We start from the raw sequence: 19,036 nt of genomic DNA, 5'->3' as shown, positions 1-19,036 counted from the left end.
AGATACAATCACATACAGTGTACATCACATATATATTTGTACAGTGTCATCATATTTGGATTTGTTAAAGGTAGCATTTATCACTCAATGTGCACTGTGGGGAGAATCAGGTCGACACATCTACAGTTATTCTCGTGAAAGTACGAAAGCAGGTATAGATTGGCGATTATTTGCATCAAAAGTCTGGGCAAAGGGCATTTCAAGCCTAGTGTGGAAGTTCTAATTATAAAGGTTTTGAGTCCAAAATCGGTAGACCTGTCTCATGTGTCACACTCAGGTTTAGACATTCTGAGTAGTCCCAATAGTCCAAATCTGCGTCTCTGTTTGAACTGCAGGGTTCAGTGGGGGAATGGAACACATCGTAGTATATATCAGACTCTATATCACATTTCTGACGGAGGTCTCAAGTCAGCGGTGGACATCATATTATTTAACAATTGCCCCCAGTCCATGCTACTATTTGCTTCTCCGTCTACTACTGCGTGGTCTCTGGGTACTTCCATCTCCGCCCTCCCCACTGATATACATCTTTTAGCCACAATTGGATTGAAGGTCTCCGGGTGTTTCCAAGAGATCGCAATTCTGCGTTTGGCAAGTATGAGAAGAAAGGCATTGAATTGTGAAAGGTTTATCTCGAAAACCATTAGCACAATAACAAAAAAACAAGACCAAGAGGTTTAAATCATTTGGTCTGTTTTACGATGACACCTCCTAGTTTTTAGTTATGTTATGTTGACTTATACCACACACCACCCAGGAGCAGTCTCCAGGCACTCAAGGACTGCTCATTGTAGTAATAATGTTTACTATATGTGATTTGTTCTGTTTCAGATTTTTTTTATTCTGTATGTTTATGTTTGTAAAGGTTGTTGGGTACAACTGCATAGAACAAAAAAAGCGGTTTAAATAAATCACAACAAAAAGTCAATGCATTGCTACAGTGTGTTGAGGGAGTCAGGAGAAAGGTGGGGATGTATAGATTCAGAAAGAGGTGTTCATATGGTGGGGGATTGGGGGGAGGGGGAGTGGGCTGGACTGCCCATGTGCTGCTCTGCTCTCACAGCTCTAAAGAGCCCCACTGCAGGGCAGGCAGTGAAAGAATTGCCAGGGTTGCATCATCTGCAGGTGGCAGGGCTGGTGGGGGGTGGGGGGGATGATGGGGGTCTGCCCAGGGGGTGGGGAGAGGCTGGCAGTGCCCATTGGATGCTGGACTGGCATACAGCCGTGGGCTGGGCTCCAGCTGTGCGGCTATTGGTTGAGCTCTGCGTCGGAAGGCGTGGCCTGAGGTGGCTACCCCGCCCCTCATTCTGTGGGCCCTTTTGTCCTGACATTTCCTGCTTTTCTACCTTCCCTGCACGTGCGACGTCGCTATCAACACTATCTGGACAACCATTGGGCAGAGCGTGACCAGCCCTCCCCCCCCCCTGGACGAATCAGAGCGCTTCAAAGGGACCCTTAGCACCTCCCCCCTGCTCAGCCAACCAGGGCGCGCCTCGCGGCTGCCGCACGGGGACAGCTGCCGCCTCTGGGACACTTCAGCGCACGCATCGGGCAGGTCAGCGCGAGGCTCCGTCCCGCAGCAGCAGCAGCAGAGGCGCGCGGCGGCGGCGGCGTGACGTCACCGGAAGCGGGACCCCAGCGCGAGGCGGCGTCAGGTAAGCGCCGCTCCCATGTGCGCTCGCAATGCGCCACCGTGGGCTTCTTTTCACCAAAGCCGGGCACTTTTATTTTTCCAGGTCGCTCGCGGGTTTTGTCCGCTTATAGTGTTCATTAAAACCAGTTAAGTTGCCCCTGCAGCTAAGAGCACCCCCCCCCCAACCCCCCGTCAGAATGCAGCGCAGGAAAGTGCTAATGATGGGCCGCTGGGCACTGCATGGCTTCTGCCTGCTGGTGGGAGGGTAAGGTGAGGCGTGGGAATGCACTGGAGGCAGCTGTGCCTCTCTGCAGTCAGCTGTGCCTCTCTGCAGCTGTGCCTCTCTGGAGGCAGCTGTGCCTCTCTGCAGGTCTGCCTCTCTGCAGGCAGCTGTGCCTCTCTGCAGCTGTGCCTCTCTGGAGGCAGCTGTGCCTCTCTGCAGGTCTGCCTCTCTGCAGGCAGCTGTGCCTCTCTGCAGGTCTGCCTCTCTGCAGGCAGCTGTGCCTCTCTGCAGGTCTGCCTCTCTGCAGCTCTGCCTCTATGGAGGTCTGCCTCTCTGGAGGCAGCTGTGCCTCTCTGCAGGTCTGCCTCTCTGGAGGCAGCTGTGCCTCTCTGCCGGTCTGCCTCTCTGGAGGCAGCTGTGCCTCTCTGCCGGTCTGCCTCTCTGGAGGCAGCTGTGCCTCTCTGCAGGTCTGCCTCTCTGGAGGCAGCTGTGCCTCTCTGCAGGTCTGCCTCTCTGGAGGCAGCTGTGCCTCTCTGCAGGTCTGCCTCTCTGCAGGCAGCTGTGCCTCTCTGCAGGTCTGCCTCTCTGCAGGCAGCTCTGCCTCTATGGAGGTCTGCCTCTCTGCAGGCAGCTCTGCCTCTCTGGAGGCAGCTGTGCCTCTCTGCAGGTCTGCCTCTCTGGAGGCAGCTGTGCCTCTCTGCAGGTCTGCCTCTCTGCAGGCAGCTGTGCCTCTCTGCAGGTCTGCCTCTCTGCAGGCAGCTGTGCCTCTCTGCAGGTCTGCCTCTCTGCAGGCAGCTCTGCCTCTCTGCAGGTCTGCCTCTCTGCAGGCAGCTCTGCCTCTCTGCAGGTCTGCCTCTCTGCAGGCAGCTCTGCCTCTCTGCAGGTCTGCCTCTCTGCAGGCAGCTCTGCCTCTCTGCAGGTCTGCCTCTCTGCAGGCAGCTCTGCCTCTCTGCAGGTCTGCCTCTCTGCAGGCAGCTCTGCCTCTCTGGAGGCAGGTCTGCCTCTCTGGAGGCTGCTGTGCCTCTGCAGGTGTGCGTGTGTAAGAGGATTGGAGAGATAGCGGAAAGGCCCTGGGGGATGTAGAGAGATGGGTCATAGTTGGGGGCAATGCTTTAAGTGGCCCTACCTCCGAAAAGTGGCGCCCAGCCGTCCCTGCCCTGGCCGCAGCCTCGCCATAATGAAGATGGGGAGGAGCAGCTGTGGCTGGCACCTCTGCGGGAAAAACACTCTGCAACTTCCTCTGCTGACCCGTGCAAGGGCTCACCGGATGAAGTTACAGTCCTTGGCCACGACCTGCTTTATTTATTTGTTTATGCCATGCGTGTTGGAGACATGGACCCGGATTCTTTATTTATGCAATGTTTGTCGGATACTTGTATCCGCAAACATTGCATAAATAAATATACAGGTATCCGACAAACATTGCATACATAAATAACCTTATTAACATTGGAACTATCCCACAGGATGCAGCCACCCAGAGGGGAGCTGCAGGAGCTGTGCGGGGTGGGGTGCAAGTAAAGGAAAACGTTGCTTATTACGAACAGAAAACCACAGGTTTTAAGAATGAGGTTGCAGGACAATCCCTCGGTTTAAACCAGGATTTCCCCACATATTCTCTGCTCTCTCACCATTAGCTAGACTCATTACTATTCTGATGCTCGAGTTAATTATTCTTGCGCAGTCTGCATGAGCTCAGATCACAGTGTAGACTAACATTGCTGTTGCTAGTTTAGGTGCACAGAGGCCTGGTACAGTTTGCTACATGTACAGTTGCCAATCACCCTGTGTATACATGTACTGAGCAGGGCTAGACTGCGCCATAAAATTGTCTCCGGCACCAAGGAAAAAGTGGCCCATAGTTGTAAATGGCATTTCATTCCTTTTCTGACCCTATTTTAATAGTACCAAGCAGGAGTTTTTTTTGGTATAAAATGTGGATGCAAATTGTGCATTTGAAACAACATTTACTCAGTAACACAGGTCAAAACTATTATCCACATAGTAAAGTAACTCATCGAACTGGCCCACATGGTTTAAAACAAGTGTGCCACTTTGACCAAAAAAACTGTCCCACAGCAACGTTTTGTGTTTTTGGTTCGGCCATGGGCCTATTGCCCTATAGGCCTTTCTGAGCCTGTATGTGGATGAGTGTTTGTTTTAGAACAAGGAGGTTTGGTGTGGTTTATGAATCTTCTGCCTTTAATTGCGAAGAGGGAGACACACGTGCCTGCAGCCTGCCAGGTAAAGCAGTGATTAAGGTGGCTCTCAGCCCCAACAGCCTGGGTAGGCAAGTGGCTCTGAAAGATTGAACTGGGAGGGACTCAGGCTGACGTTGAGGCCCAGATCCTAAAACTATGCGCCTGATAATGAGATCATTGGGGATCACAGACACGGCATGTCTCCACAGTGCTTGGTAAGGGGTACGGCCAGCCCTCATATGCCCAGTAGCATATATTGCAGCGCATATGTTATGTTATGTTATTTTGCATTTGTATAGCGCCTTATGTGTCATTGGTATGATCTCAAGGCGCTGGTAGGTTGAACGCCCTCGGGAACCGCAGTTCAAGTCAGTTGAGAGAGAGAGAGTTGTAAAGTGGGTGGGCGCACCGGGTATGTGTGCAGCTGTTGGGGTTGTTGCATGATAGCTGCTTCTTAGCGGTAGGTGTGGTGCTGAGGAGATCAGTTGAATGTGTTCAGTCTGGAGGGTGGACATCCAGACTGAGTTCTGGCTGCGTTAGGCCTGAGGAGATGCCTAAACTAGCCGGTATGTGCTAGCTAGCTGTGCTTTATTAAGGTGATGGGTAGTTTGATGGGTGATGCTAGTATGAGAACAGCTATACCAAATGTGTCACAGTACAGCTATGTTCTAGTTGAATGGTGGTGTATAGGAGAGAGTAAGCGTAGTAGTGTGATATTCTGATAATTAGTAAAGTGCATGCGACCAGGCACACTCAATGATGTTGGGAATACCTTCTAGATTCAACTTTAACACAGTGACGCTATTAGGGTGCGGATAATCGTTGGACCTTAATATGTGACTGTATGATGTAACACAGTAGGATGTTTGGGTAACAGTGGTAGGGCTTTCAGGCGTGAAGTGGTTGGTTCAGTCCCCACCCTTGCCATACTTGCGTTTTTGTTGATGCTGGTTGACGGCAGGCTACTGGCTTCTTGGTTCTCCTGCGGATACCTGCAGACACGATCTGGAGCCGTCCTTTGCCTCAGGGTCCTTAGCCGATGGGGCTGCCGGCCAGAGGGCGGCCCTAGATGGGTCTGTAAAGGCCTGGTAACACGGCCTATGGGCTCATGCCATTGTTTTCCCTGGCCATACATGCTCCAGTGGATATCCTGTGTTCTTTGTTGGTTGTTTATACTGCATCCTCTGCCATATCCATGCTCTCTTGGTGTGCCCAGTCCTCATTGGCTGCACTCTAAGTGGGACTGGGGCATAAAATTGTCTAGGACACCAATTAAAAAGTGGCCCACCATTGCAAATGGCAATTCATTCCTTGTGTGATGGACTGTTTGAATAGTACTAAAGGGGTGGGGGAGGCTGATAAAATGTGATGCGAATTCTGCATTTTAAGGAATATTTATTCAGTAAGACTGATCAAAACTACTATCCGCATGCTACTTACTTAGAGATCTGTTAAGTAATTTAGACAGCATTAATTTCACACACAATGCCCCATCACAATGTTTCTTTTCTTACCCTTGGTGTATGTAATGTTTAAAAGACTGGTTTGCATGCTAAACATCTTGTTTTACCTGGAGAGCTTGTCGGGCCAGATGAGCAGCGGACCAGATAGGTGACGGGCCAGATGAGCAGCGGTCCAGAGAGGTGACAGGCCAGATGAGTGGCAGACCAGACGGGCCAGATGAGTGGCGGACCAGTGAGGTGGCGGACCAGAGAGGTGATGGACCATATGAGCAGCGGAGCAGAGAAGTGACGGGCCAGAGACGTGACGGGCCAGATGACTGATAGACCAGAGATTTGATAGGTCAAAGGAGACAAGGATCAAAGAACTGAACTTGAGACCATAATTCACAATAAAATGCCCAAGAAGGCGCAGATCACAACTAAACTTGATGCCGATTGGCCATAAAATGCCAAAGTAGTGGCAGACTGCATGGACAGAGATAAGACGGAGGAGATGAGATGGTGCCAAAAACATCACGATTAAATAGACATAGTATGTTACAACAACAAAAAAAAACTATGCCTCATTACGACCCTGCCGGTCCGGAAAGAACAGTGGTGGTAAAACCGCCACCACGGTTCTTTCCGGACCGGCTGATTAAGAGTCCTGCAGGTGGGAGGTGTCACTCCCGCCAGGTCTGACCTGACGGGTTTAACACCACCTGCCTGCAGGCGGAAATGGAAACACTGGCTCTGTCATAGACGGAACCAGTGTTTCCATTGTCCCCATCCCCATGGGAATGGGGACTTACACAAATTCTGCCTCCGGAATTCCCGGGTCACCAGGGTCGTAATGCCTGGTAATTCCGGGAATCATGGAGGTGGAATGGTAATACGAGTCCGGCGGTAACCTGCCGGTTTTTCCGGCTTGGTTACCGCCGGACTCGTAATAAGGCCCCATGTCCTTTCTGTATATTTGTAATTTAGTGTGGCGCTTCTGACTTTTGTGTCTTATCCGCGTCATTTTAAGTTTGTGCTTGTTTTTTTTAGCTTATTTACATGGCAGTCCACTAGTTTTGAAGGGACATTCAGCTTTCTTTTTTTTTTTTTTTATTCTAACCTGGCAACACTGGTGGGCACAGAAAGCTCCAGGCCCTCTCATGTTTCCATGCTGAGGGAGGCAGGGAATGGATAAACCGCGTGGGAAGGAGGGAGGTGCTCGTAGATAGGGGTGCAGAATGGAAAAAGCATCCAGGTAGCACTTGGGGGCCAGGGGGGTAAGGTGTGCATGGGAAGGCGTAGTGGCCAACATGATCCATTCCAATCTGCAGGTGCTGTGTTTTCTCTCTGCGTTCGGGGGTTTGTGGATTCGCTTTGCCACATTTTAAATCTTAGGTTCCAAGTCCCAGAATGCAAAGAAAAATAATCAGGGCTGGATGATCTGCTACAGATTGGAATGGATCATGTTGGCAACTATGGGGAACGGTGGAAGTGGGTGGGACTGGATACGTGCATGGAAGCGGGCTGCGATGGAAGAGGGTGGGACTGGATACGTGCATGGAAGCGGGCTGCGATGGAAGGGGGTGGGACTGGATACGTGCATGGAAGCGGGCTGCGATGGAAGGGGCTGGGACTTGATACATGCATGGAAGCGGGCTGCGAGGGACGGGGCTGGGACTGGATACGTGCATGGAAGCGGGCTGCGATGGGAGAGGGTGGGACTGGATACGTGCATGGAAGCGGGCTGCGATGGAAGAGGGTGGGACTGGATACGTGCATGGAAGTCGGCTGCGATGGAAGGGGGTGGGACTGGATACGTGCATGGAAGCGGGCTGCGATGGAAGGGGCTGGGACTGGATGCATGCATGGAAGCGGGCTGCGATGGAAGGGGGTGGGACTGGATACGTGCATGGAAGCCGGCTGCGATGGAAGGGGGTGGGACTGGATACGTGCATGGAAGCGGGCTGCGATGGAAGGGGCTGGGACTGGATGCATGCAAGCGGGCTGCGATGGAAGTGGATGGCCCTGCATACATGCATGGAAGCGGGCTGATACATGGGAAGGTTGAAGGGGCATGGGTGTGAAGGGCGGGGAGTAGGTATATGGGGGGAAACGGCTGCATGCATTAAGTGTTGCCATAGCAGGGTAAGACTGGATAGGAGGGGGAGTAAGTATGGAGGAGGGGGTAAAGAGGACCTGGGAAGGCGGGGCCGTAGGGGCTATACGCATGGCATGTGGATGAGAAGACCTTGTCATGGGCAGGTTTGGCGGGCATATGAAGAGGTGGGCGATATAGAGATGGGCTTTAGGAGGAGTCTGGCATGGAATGTAGGGGGTTGGATATTGGCAAGAGCCGGGGCATGGTAGGCAGGGGTATCTCTGGTATATGGAAGGTAGGGGCTGTAGCATGGGGGTGGGTGTGTCTGTGAAGGTTGGGAAGGGTGTGCACCAACATGTGCTACCATCTCTGTCCCACAGGCCATCACCACCCCCTCTGGTCCCCCTGTGATGTTCCCTTGTGCCCCCCCCTTCTCGCACACAGGTGTTGCCTGTTTTGCTTGATTCTACTACCCTGCTCCTCCTCAACGTCCTCCAGCCTACTCCTGCAGGAGTCCGACCTGATACATTCTGGTTTCACCATCACCGTCTTGTGGCCAATGCTGGATTTGACTTTTATGGAATTCATTTCTTCATGGTGCGTCGCTCTTTCTCAACTCTCATGCTGGACTTCCTTTGCATCTTGTACTCATGGTGGCCCTGAATCATGCTGTTCCCATCTTCATCTTGTATCCTGGCTTGCAACATTATGGGTTACTACTGACTTCTGCAATTGTATTCGCTCTCCACTCTTGCTTCTCCGCTCTTTGACTACTTACTCTCTGTTCTCTCCTTCTTTCCCTTCTCCCTTTTCCTATCTCCTCCCCCTTTCTTCTATGCACTTACTCTATCAGAATTGTCCCTGGACCTAATATGATAGCATCCTCGTCTGTTTCCTCCACCCTCCCATTACTATTTTTTTCCTCCCCACCCTGCCCTCCAGCACTATCTGAAATGTCGTCAGGCCTAGTATGATAGTCGCTTGTTTTGTAACTCCCCTCCCTTTCTGCACCCCTCTCCCTCACCTTTTGTTTTTCTCCGGCTCTACCAGAAATGTCGTCAGGCCTAGTACGGTAGTCGCCTGTCTGTTTCCATTTCCTTCCCACTCTCCCCCTCCCTTCCTTATCTATGTCTTAGCTCTTGCACTATCTGAAATGTTGTCAGGCCGAGTACGATAGTTAATTTCACATCCTTACTGTTCATGGCCTGTAAGAATGTCATTGTATTTTCCCTTGTTCCCTCCGTTGCCTTGAAGCGCTTTGAAACACATTGTGTTTAGGCGCTATATGAATAAACGATCATATCATACCTGCTTGTTGGAAGTGGTGGGCACATGTACTCATTGTGTTAGAGGGTTACGGTGGCACGGGCCCTTGAGAGAGTGGACTGTCGCTGGCTGCCCTTGCCCTGCCTTGTGCTGAGCCATTTGAAGATGCGTTGGAGTCCATTTCAAAATGGGGATTGGGTGCTTTTGTTCCTGCAGTTGGTAAATGTATTTGAGGAAGCGGTCTGATGCTATATTATCATAAACATATTTCGTACAATGAATGATTTCTCTGCTTTTATTATTTAGGGGGTCCATTTATCTTAGCCCCACCTGGAACAACCCTAATCTTCATGGATATTCACAATCCCACACCAAAGAGCTGAAAGCAAGATGAAACGGGTCCGTGATTAGTGAACGCCTTTTGGCGAGGTCTGTCTTTGGCTGACATGTACATTAAAAGTGAGAAGACTGAGGCTTCTTTAGGGAACCCGTTCAAAGCATCAGGCCCCCCCTGCTGGCTCGATCCAGCAATGGCAGGAGGAGCTGAGACGCTCTAGATTATTGATGGATAGCTATAATGGCCTCTGTACACTTAAACAAAGACAGTCCCGCCGCAGTGGGGGGGGGGGACCCTAAAGACCACTTTCATTGCCAGAGTCGCGTGGGGCCATAGCCCATTTCATGGTGTGGGTACGTCGGCTGCTAAGGGCCCGCCCCCACAGGGAATGAAAGCCCACCTCCTCTCATGGGCCCTGCTTGCTTGTGGCCCACTCTCCTGGCTCAGTGAGTGCCAGCATGCGTGGGGCTAGGAATCTGGGGATCTAGAAATGAGGGGGCCCAAAGCGTCTCTTGCCTGAGCACCGGGTGTATTGTGGGCGCATACTCCTTAAACGCCCTGTGCGGGTGTCACGTGTCCTGACGCTATGCTCCAGGGAGTGACTGGCATTCAAGTCTGTCACTAGTCTTAAATGATATGCAGCAGGTGTCTGGTGGCACCGCCCAGGACATCGTGTACACCTGGCACTCGCCTAAAGGCAACAGCTGTGTGTGTTCAAGGATATGCATTGCATGCGTAGGTTAAAGCGGGCTGGCTTCTCTGTGCTATGTTGGTGGGCAGGGCAGGGCCCATGGGCAGGCCACAGCGACACTGTCTTCTAAAGAAACTCTTTCACCTCAGTACCGAGCTTTAGAAAGTGGGTGTCCTCACAAATGAGTTCACTCCTGACGTTTTGACTTTGTATGTATTTTATATATTGTGAAAGGTTTAACACTGATAATATGAAAAACAAAATGGTTTGCCCCCCCCCCAAAACTGTAAACATTGCTGCCCCTCTTCTTCGGATGGCGGGCAGGTGAGGCTGCGCATCCCCCAGCGTTGGCTCAGCAGTGCTCCGGAGGGACTAGATGCCGCCTCGGTGCTTGCCGCTTGCTTTCTAGGCGCTGCTCTATAATCGAGTTCTGCCTGGCAAGGGTGACTCAGCAGTGCTGGGGGCATTGTGTGACACCCACGCCTCCTCTCCGCCCTTGCAGTGCCGACTCCTTTGCTCATTGGGATGTTCTCATGTTCAATGGCTCCATGCCAGTGTTGCCAAGGGCGTAGCTTTGTCAATAATGCTGGCTGAGGTGTGCTGCTTAGATCTCCCCCTGGTGTGCGTGTGCGTGTGCCTGTGCCTTAAAGGGATGCTCTGGCTGGCCGGTAACCAGTGGACCCATATGCAGACAGAGCAGCAGACAGAGCAACACATAAAAAACCTGGGTGTACACGTTTCTTCCCCCCACGACAGGTAGCACACGAGACACTGCTTTGGTGTTGGCAAATAAAAAGCTGTGGAATTTTATTTGCACAGTTATGGTCCTAACAAAACCTAATCATAATTACATAACCATATTATGCTGTACTTTTGGGCACCGGGTCCTGCGGTTGCCCCCTCTGGCCCGTACCACCACACCTGGGCGGGTTGCCGGTAGCTAGGGATATCCCCTGTTGGCTAGGGGATCTGTTAATATCTCTGTGGAAATGCCGAATCCTGTTCTCGATGGATGTGTCCCGTCCTTCTGGAAAAGGTCCAGGTTGTCCAGGGTTATGGTGCTGTGCCTTATGACACCGAGACCCCTGGCTGTGCAAAATTTGTCCACCCCTCTATTCAGATTTCCTCTAGTAGGGTCCACGGATTTGTAGGAATTTGCTCCCAGCCAGGATTTTTTTGGGGTAGGATGGAGGAAAAAATGCCTGTCTCCCGCCATATTGTGGCAATGCGTGCTAATGAAGTGCAAATATCTTCAAATCATTTTCTCCTCCCCATGGATACCAGGTCGTCCCGCCCCCGCCGGTGGATGACTACAAACTTGGGCGGGTCCCTGTGGGCCACTAAATCTGCCAGTTTTTCATGGATTTCTGACCTGCAAAGGCCTCTGTAACCCCACCATGAAGCGATTGTGATCTCAAAAGGAAAGGTGTCCCTTCCTTTGTTTCTACGGCCCATCGCCCTGCTCTGAACACAAGAGTACCCTACTATCCAGGCAGATTTTAATGGGGCAAACTGATCGTTTTTTTGGGGGGGTGATCTATATTAGCTCATGTCTTATGTATTTCTTAAAACAGTCTGATTTCCATCCCCCTATGCTTTTTACCTGCTGCAACCCCAAACCCCCCTGCCATGCAGTGGTTTCTGCGCCAATTCTAACCGAGTGGGTGCCAAACTCTTTGGGGTCCCATCCTGCTTTACCTATGGCTTTCAACAGTATCCCTTTGAACTGATAATGGCTCAGGGCGGAGGAGTCCCTGTGTATTAGAAATCTTCCCCTTACTAGGGGGCGCTGGAAGCCATATAGGTTGGTAATGCATACAGGGAAGTTTTTCACATCGTCAATGCAATAAATGTTTTTCTCTTTTTGCACCTGTTTTTGACTTCTGCGCTCCAATGGTGATGATGTCCGCTCTCACCCTTGTGTCCATCATCCCCAAGCCATTGTTGGCTTTGGTGCTGGACGCTTTGAGCTCGCTCACTCGAAAAGCTCCAAAATGTGCTAGTGAGAATGCCGCTCTGAACAGCAGCATTTCATAGGGGTGTGAACATATGCCCTTTAATAAACCTGTTATTTTAATCAGTTTTTGAAAATCTCGAGGGCATCTCTATTTGCGGCCCTTCTACTTTACCCCAGCCTTTCAGAGTGTAAGAGATTAATGAACTCTGCGTGGAGTCTGAGTCACCTTGCAGTTTTGAAAAATATGATACTGCTAGTGAGGTGTCTTTTTGCCCAATCTTTCTTAAAGCCCTGACTGAACGCCCACCTCAAAAATGCATTGATGTCCTTTGTCAACAATTCTACATGTTTTGCCCTGACACATTTAGTACCGTTTGCAGACACTTACTATATTGAGATGTTGTGTTGTCCTCCAAGGCTCTTTTGGCCAGCTCTAAAAGGAACCCTGTGTCAGGGTCTGTATTTTCTGTGGGCAGAATACCCTTGCATACACCCGTGTTTGAGGTGTTTGTAGAATGAGGTTGCACATCCCGGCACCGGCTGTTTGGCATTGATGCACATTTTTCTAATCTCCCAGGAGTCTTTAGGATCTGTCATCTCTTTCCAGGCATTGGGTGCCATTTTTCTAAATGTTGGCCACTGAAAGCGAGCTAAAGCACCTGCAATGTTATTATCTGCTCCTGCGATGTGCCTTGCTCCGACTACGACATTCTCATACGGTGTGATTTTTGTGATGGCTCTTAGAAACTTTAGTACCAAATGGCACTTGGTCGTTCTTTTGTTAATAATTCCCACCACTGCCATATTGTCAGACCATGCAGTAAGTTCAGTGTTTGCTAAGCATCTGCCCCAGATGCGTAAAGCTAACCAGATCTGTATGATCTCTAAAAGGGTAATGTTTGTGGTCCATCCTGCTGGACGCCATTCTTCGGCCACCCAGTCTGCTGGCAACAAAACATGGAGGCGAGGAAGAGGAGGCATTGCACTTGGAGCTGCAGGGTTCCCCCTGCGCAGCGCTGGCTATAACCGGCGGACCCAGATGCAGCCAGATGATAACCAGACCTAGCTAAATACCCGAATACTCCACCCCCTCACCCATGTACCACATGAAACAATGTGACAATGGGTGAGTGTTGGCAATAAAAAGGCTGTGGGTTTTTATTGCACATCATTATGTGGTAAATAAATCATAATAACCATAAACATAATGTGCACTTTTGGGCATGGGGTCCTGAGGTTGCACCCTCTGGCCTGTGCCTCCACACCTGGACGGGTTAACGGCCCTCCAGGTTCCCCCGAAAGTTGCTAATGACATCCCCCGTTTGCCAGGTTTTCCACTATTTCTTTGTCAAAATGCTTCATTCCTGCCACCGATAAGTGTCCCATCTTTGTGAAAAAGATCCGGGTTGGCCAAGGTAGTGGCACCGTGTCTTATATACCCAAGCCCCCGGGTTGTGCAGAATTTTTCTATCCCTCTATTCAGCTTTTTCCTGGCAGTGTCCACAGCTTTGCATGAGTTTTCCCGTACCCATGCTTTTCTGGGTAGCATGGCGGAATAATACATCTCTGTGCCCTTCCAGTTATGGGTGATGCCCGCTTAAAAGGCACATGTGTCTTCTGATAGATTTCTTCTCCCCATGGAGACTAGGTTGTGTCTTCCTAGGTGTATGCCCAGGGATTCTGGGTGGTCCCAGTATGCCACCAAGACTGCCAATTATTCCTGAATGTCTGGCCACAGCAACCCCCTGTACCCCCACCATGAGGTGATGGTGTTTTTAAAAGTTGTCTCCTCTTTTGTTTCCTCAGCCTATCTCCCTGTTCTGAAAACAAACGAGTGCCCTATTATCCAGGCGGATCTGAGTGGGGCGTCTTGATCTGTTTGTGGGGAGACAAAATTGGTTTATATTAGTTCCGGTCTTATGTATCCTTTGAAACATTCCGATTTCCAACCGCCTATGTTTTTTACTTGTTGGGTTCCCAGGCTCCCTTGCCATGCAGTTGGTGCTGCAGCAATTCTGAATGAATGGGTCCCGAACTCCGTTGGATCCCATCCTGCTTTGCCAATTGCTTTCATTAGAATACATTTGAACTGAAACTGACTCAAGGCAGAGGAGTTCCCATGTATAAGGAATGTACCTCCTACCTATGGGCACTGTGAGCAATATTTGTTTGTGATGCATATAGGGCAGTTGTTGGCATCATCAATACAGTAGATGTTAACTTCCCTTTTGCACCCCGATTTGGACTTTTGTACATCAATGGTGATGCTGCCCGCTCTCACCCTTGTGCTCATCATCCCTAAGCCATTGTTGGCTTTGGTGTTTGACGCAAAGAGCTTGCTCACTCTGAAAGCTCCAAAATATGCTAAAGAGAAAGCTGTTCTGAACAGCATGGTTTCATGAGTGTGAACATATATTACTTCCAGCAAATCTATTATTTTAATTAGTTTTTGGAAGTCTAACGGGCGTCTTTTGTCCACTTGAGGTCGTTCTACTTTCCCCCAGCCTTTCAGAGCGTTTGAAATCTGGGAACTCTGGGTTGGATCTGAGACCCCTTGAAGCTTTGAAAAATTAGCTACTGCTGTCAAATATCTTTTTGCCCACTCCCTCTTAAAACCTTGTCTGTAAGCCACCCCAAAAATTCGTTAATATCTTTTTGTTGTTAACAACTCTACATGGGTTAGGCCCGACGCATTCAGTACCGTTTTCAGACACGTACTATATTGAGATGTGGTATTGTCCACCAAGGCTCTCTGGGCCAACTCTAAAAGTAACCCTGTATCAGGGTCTATATTTTTCGTTGGCAGTCTTTGACCACATTCACCCGTGTTTTGAGGTGATTGATGGACTTGATTGTGCATCCCGGCCGTTCGGCGTTGATGCTGATTCTTATTTATTTATTTATTTATTTTTAAACTTTCCCAACAGTTCTTTGGCATCTCTGTCATATCTTTCTGAGCATTTGGCAGAATTTTGTGCACTGAAAATGAGATTGCAGGAGCAGACTATAACATTGCTGATGCTATGTGCTTTGCTCTGACCACGATATTTTCAAACAAAGTAATTTTGGTGATGGCTCTTAAAACTTTCAGCACCAGCTGGCACTTGGGCGTTCTTCTGTTGAGAATTCCCAACACCGCCACGTTGTCTGACCATGCGGTTAGTTCAGTGTTTGCCAAACGCCCACCCCAGATATGTAATGATAACCAGATGGGTATGATCTCCAGGAGCATAATATTTTTGGTCCAGCCCACTGGGCGCCATGATTCTAGCCATTCTCTGGGGGCCCACTCGGACCCTAGGATGACCCCCAAAACCTTTGCTCCCTGCCGCTTCAGTAAAGAAAACCCTTCTGTCATTTGTGTTCAATGGCGTGCGCCAGGTGTCGTGCCGTTTGTGAGGACATTTTCCCATACCTTTAGATCTTTCTTCACCTCTTTCCCCAGTCTGATGTGCAGATGTGGCTTGTTATAGCCTTTTGTCCTTAGCTCTAAACTTCTTGCAAAAACCTTGCCGTGTGGTATCACCCTGGCTGCAAAGTTCAAACTTCCTGCCAGTGATTGTATCTCCCTGACAGAGCTGTTCTCTGTTATCCCCATTTTCTTGATTTTATCTAAAAGTTCTCCTATTTTGCGCTTGGTATTTTGCAAATCCCTGCTTTGGTATCTATTTCTATACCTAAGAAAATGATGTTTGGTCTTTTTTTCGGTTGCCAGAGGTATGCCCCATTGTGCAGCCATCTCTATCATTTTTGTAAGTGACCTTTGACAGTCTCATGTTTCTGGTTGTCCTATCAGCTTGAAATCGTCCAAATAGTGAACCACCTGCACCTCTCGTACTTGTTCTAGAAAAGCCCACTGAAAGCAAGAACTGAACTGTTAGAATAGTGCGCATGAATGCGCATGAAACTGCGCAATCCGTTGGCAGACATCTATCCACGTAGAACTGACTGTCAAAAGAGAAACCTAGCCATTGTTGTGAGGTTGGATGGACGGGGAGTAGCCTAAATGCCGACTCTGTCCAGTTTTTGCCATCAGAGCCCCCCTTCCGCATTTCCTGACTATTCTCAGTGCCTCCTGGAAATGTGTGTAGGTCACTGCTGATTCTGTTTCTGGGATTCCATCATTTACTGACAGCCCTTTTGGGTAATATAAATGATGTATCATTCTCATTTTCCCGGTTCCTTCTTGGGTACTAAATACAACGGTGACACTATATTTTTTGAATGGCATTTTCTCCCATGGACCCCCTATTCTGCCTAGCTCTAATTCTTCTTTTTAAAAATATTTTTTCCCTCATTATTTCTGGCTTGTCTCTTGCTGAGATTAGGTTTTTTGGAATTTTTGGTGACCCTTCTCCCTGGAATGGGATGTGGAAACCTTCCTTGACCGCTGTTTCTATTGCTCAGCGGATGCTCCTGTCTGGGTATGCAGCTAGGGCTGTTTTGAACCCTTCAATGTTGATGGGGGTCATAACTGGCATAATTCTAACTTTGTGTCCGGTTTCAAAGCTCCTCTTTTTTTTTGTGACTTTAACAGGCAGGCGAGTTCAGTTGTTGCCAGGGCGGTCACCCCCGCAGTTTGAGCAATTGTGTCTGTATATGCATTCCTTGCCCCATGAGCATTGCCCCTTCCCAGAATTCCAGCAAGTGGGGGCCTCAGTGGCATTTTGCGTTTTGAAATGGGTGCGGGTATTAGACTTAGCCCCCTCATGGCTGCTTCTTCAGAAAGGGCTGCTCCCCCTTACTGTGTTTCTCTGGTTCAGTAGTTTTGTTGCTGCTAGCCTATGGGCCTGTTCCTTTTTCCCTTCTGATGGAGGTTTCCTGTTAAGTATAAATCATTTTTGACATTTTCCTCCTGAACTTTTTCATCATAAGTGAGCCATGCGCCCCCCCGTATACTCCATGCGTCGTCCCAACCCAACACCCCCCTACCCCGCAAGTATACAATTTTAACCTCTCTGATTTTGTCTTTGTATTCTAATAACTTGCAACCATCCCTGGGTTAATGTTCCAGAAATAGGGTTGCCAAAATAATACATGCTTTTAACCAGTTGTGTTCTACCTGTGCATTTCCTGCTATTGCTTTTTCTTCTGTCTTTTTGGGGAGTGAGAATACTTCTAGGTATTCCGTTTTCCAGATTTCTTCCTTCACTGTTGATCAATGTTCCAAGCCAGTGATTTCTTTTTTTTTTGGCCGCCTTGGCTGCATGTTTCTTTTTTTTTGTATCTGTTTAAAATCCCTGTTTCTAAAGCCTTAACATTTCCCCTCTCTATAGTGGACCATTGTGCCTTCTTTCTGTGCTGGAATTGCTGACACATTTGTTTCCCCAACTTTGTCTGACGCTGTGGCCCCTACTGCCGTCTGGTTTGCAGGAGCGGTGCCCGGGGGCCCTAGACCCGATAGCCCTGCTTGCCCCTTTGGGGGGTTAGGGTCGGTTCATGACTTAAGGGCCCTTCGCCCCCCCAACCCCTTGTTCAACAATCACTTCTGCCTCTACAGGTATATGTTCTCGTCCTCATTTCCTTCATCATTTGTTCAATTGTATACATGTTTTCATTTTGCAGTGTCAAATATTTGTTCTAATATTTCAGCCATTATTGCTGCTTTCTTACCTTTCTTGCCGCCCTTTTCATGAGCTGGGGTCCGCTTGTTTGCCTCAGTGCCTTCTTTGGCTTTCTTTGCTGTTGGGGGTGCAGCCTCTCCTTCTGCTGTGATGTCACTTTTTGCTACATCATCTGATTTCTCACTGAGCCGTTTTCTTACCCATGGCCACCCATATATTTCTGCTGCCTTCTCAGACCACAGCATGAGTTTTGATTTTTTTTTCTTTGCTGGTGGCTTCGTGGGTGCCATGTTGTTATGCTTTGTTGTGCCCCGTAACTAGATAATAAAATCAAAACATTTGCAGCACGAGATAGTTCCTTAATGAATAAACAGCAAATGGATAATGTTTCTTTTCTACCAATACGCCCCAATCTGATTCTGCTAGTGTGTTAGTATTCTTTTCTCCAATTACTTCAGGTGTGTATCCAACCCATTATAAGTAGTAACCAAATGACATGTTATTGACCCCTACCCCCGGCCCCCATCCTCCAGCACAGCTCTATATCTACTGCAGCAGTGCGCTGTACAGGCAGGCTGTGGGGAGCCAGGCTTTGGCCTGGCATCTTGTACTGTGAGTTGCAGTCTCTGCACCCAATGTGATTAGTTCTTGGTCAGGTGTTGTTGAAAGAGCCAGATTTGGGGAATTGTGGTGGCATTCCGAGCCGATACCGGGATTGAGTTCCGGATGGTGGCAGCGTCCCAAGAGAAGGCTTGTTTGCTGGTCCTCTTTGCGGGCTAGTTGTGATTCGAGCCGGTTGGTCGGTTTGCTTAGTGGCGAGTGTGTACCACCAGCTATGTAGAGCTTTGCCACCAGGCATGCTGCTCTACTACTCGTGACTGTTTGCTAGATGATACATGCAGCTTTGAACAGTATCCTGGCCTGGAGAGGAAGCCAATGTAGTTCACGAAGGACTGCAGTTGTGTGCACCCGTAATAGAAGTGGTGGGCTGCTTTTAGGGGAGCCCAGTGATTGGCTGGGAGCCCTATTAGGATGGCATTTCTCTTGTCGATGGGCTAGACCACAAGGACCTGAAATACAGTCCAGGAGTCCTGTTGCAGGAAGAAGAGCTTGATTTAGCGGTGGGTGTCGATTTAGAGCCAGGCCGTTTTGGCCTTCTTGGCTGCATGTTTCTGTAAGGACAGGCTGCTGTTAATGGTGAAGCGTAAGGACTTTGTTAAATCGGAGAGTTGCGGTTCAAATACGTCTAGGCGCATATCATTGAGCCTTTGTTGGACAAGTTATTATTTAGCTGGGGAGATCGATGAGGACAAATTTGTTCTTGCCAGGGTTAAGTTTGAGGTAGGCAGTCGACATCCAAGGTTGGATGGTGACTAGGTGATCGCGAAGATGACTGATGCCCTTTGGGCTTTTTCCTTTTGTACAACTGAGTATCCTCCACGCATTGATGGATGGCTATATCGGGATCTTTGAGAAGTGTGTCCAGAGCCTCTATGCAAAAGGTTCAAAAGGACTGTGAGAGGATGGAGCTTTGGGGGGCTCCACAGGAGACTGGAGTCGGCAGAAGGCAACGTGTTTATCTAGACAGCCTGGTGTCTGCTGGAGAGGTAGGGAGTAAACCAAT

At 49.3% G+C, this 19,036-nt stretch overlaps 1 protein-coding gene across 2 annotated transcripts in view; it reads left to right on the top strand.

Moving 5' to 3' along the window:
* The first annotated feature begins 1,305 nt into the window (after positions 1 to 1,305).
* LOC138525617 (cystathionine beta-synthase-like protein) overlaps positions 1,306 to 19,036 on the top strand; it is a 398,784-nt gene continuing 381,053 nt past the window's right edge. The window contains exon 1 of one of the 2 annotated variants that reach the window (XM_069635667.1): positions 1,306 to 1,655. The gene's annotated coding sequence lies outside the window, so the exon portion shown is untranslated. The remainder of the gene's footprint in view (positions 1,656 to 19,036) is intronic. The other variant, XM_069635666.1, reaches the window with a different exon arrangement.

Source organism: Ambystoma mexicanum, chromosome 7p (genome assembly GCF_040938575.1).
Source record: "Ambystoma mexicanum isolate Mex_15411 chromosome 7p, UKY_AmexF1_1, whole genome shotgun sequence".
Classification (NCBI taxonomy): domain Eukaryota; kingdom Metazoa; phylum Chordata; class Amphibia; order Caudata; family Ambystomatidae; genus Ambystoma; species Ambystoma mexicanum.
The sequence above is the reverse complement of the archived record's forward strand: the minus strand, read 5'-3'. Positions and strand labels throughout refer to the sequence as shown.